Here is a 1,854-nt window from a genome sequence, read left to right as displayed (position 1 = left end):
GGAGGGGGGAGTGTGGCCGACGGTGTTTTGTAGTTAAGCCTTTACGTTGTTTAGTTTTTTTCTTTCTTTCTTTCTTTTAAGCTTTGTTTGATGAAACCTGTTGTTTGCTCTTCTTTGATTTCAACTTGGAGATGCAAGTTTGATCAATATGCTGCGTATTTGCTAAGGAACTATAGAGAATGAAGCAAGAGAGAAACAGATTCATATTATTAATATAGCGTTTAACATGATGTCATGGGTACTTTCGCGTGCAAGAGTCCAAGGCAGTTTACTTGGCTCAATTTTGAGCTTTGGAGTCTTCGAAGTTTTACCTAAAATCCCTTCCTTTTGCGTTTTGAAGATTTAAAGTTAGGTTTCATACCCGTAGTTTCAAAACTGAGTAAATCCGACAAGTTTCCATTTCTTAAAAATTAAACTTCTCCAGGTTTTCATCTGATTTTGTGTGGACAGCATACATGTTTTTGTTTGTTTGTCAGTTTGTTTGTTTGTCTTGGGTTTTTTTTTGGAGTAAACAGAGACACATTGACACAATAATGATAATTTAGTGCTGGGAAAAGTTTTTGTGTTTTTGTGTTTTTGTGTTTTGTTTTTGTAAGGTTTTACGGCTGTTGCAACTGCATAAAATCATATTATGAGCGCCAAGGGGCGGATATCAAAAGAGAAGTCCAAACGAGGAATCAGGCTTACTCTGCTCACCTCTCTAGCCTCAGCAGCACAAAGTCTGCTTCGACTATCAAAGCACCCCAGAAATAGCAGTTCTCAAGGGTGTGACAAACATATAATAAAAGAGGTAGAGGAAAAATGACGAATTAGTAAGGATGAGGAAAGAAAAGGCAGCAGTTCCCCTTATGTTGTTCCGGCACAGTATGAGCATGACATTAATAAATCAGCCCATTTACAATTCTACTGTGCATAAGAACATGTTAATTTCCCCCCTTTGGGAATGATCTAAAGACAACTTCAGTCAGTAGCACTGTCCTGGTGGGATGGGGGGGGGGGGCTGGGAAAAAGTAAAAAAGGACAGACAGAAACAACAGAGAGAAAGTAACGATGTAGGACCCAGCAGTGGCGAACTTCAACCACCCACATATAATAATATGTGTGGAGGAAATACTCAATTTTGATCAATACCAAAAATAAAATTCGTGCCCAAACGGGTCACATGTATAAAATTAAGTACAAGTAACCAGTTAATTAAAGACAATAAGAAACTATTTACATACGTTTGCGTGTGTCTGTGTTGGTGTATGTGCATATTATTATGTGTGGGAATGTTTGTGTGTTTGTTCGTGTGAGATTGAATTTACCACACACAGAGGTACTACACTACACAACGCCACGCCACACCACACCACGCCACGTCATCGCACCACTTCACACCACACCTCACCACACTACACCTCACCATACCACTCCACACCACACCACCACACCATGTCACACCACATCACATCACATCACACCACACCACACCACACTACACTATACCACACCACACCACACTACACCACACCACACTATACCACACCACACCACACCACACCACACCACACCACACTACACTATACCACACCCCACCACATCACAGCTTTACCTCGCACATTTTCTGTAATCTCTTTTGTCTTTGGATTTTTTTCTTTGCTTTTTGTTTGTTTGTTTTGTTTGTTTGTTTGTTTGTTTGTTTGTTTGTTTGTTTGTTTGTGTTTGAGTTTGTGTTTGTGTTTGTGTTTGTGTGTGTGTGTGTGTGTGTGTGTGTGCACGCGTGTCTTTAAGCGCTCCTTAACTCTAAGTACACGACTCTGCAACCCATATTATACACATTGTTCGTTTGAATACAATCATGACAAAAATGAC

The sequence above is a fragment of the Aplysia californica genome, unplaced genomic scaffold (genome assembly GCF_000002075.1).
Source record: "Aplysia californica isolate F4 #8 unplaced genomic scaffold, AplCal3.0 scaffold00023, whole genome shotgun sequence".
NCBI classification, from domain to species: domain Eukaryota; kingdom Metazoa; phylum Mollusca; class Gastropoda; order Aplysiida; family Aplysiidae; genus Aplysia; species Aplysia californica.
Note: the sequence above shows the minus strand (reverse complement) of the source record.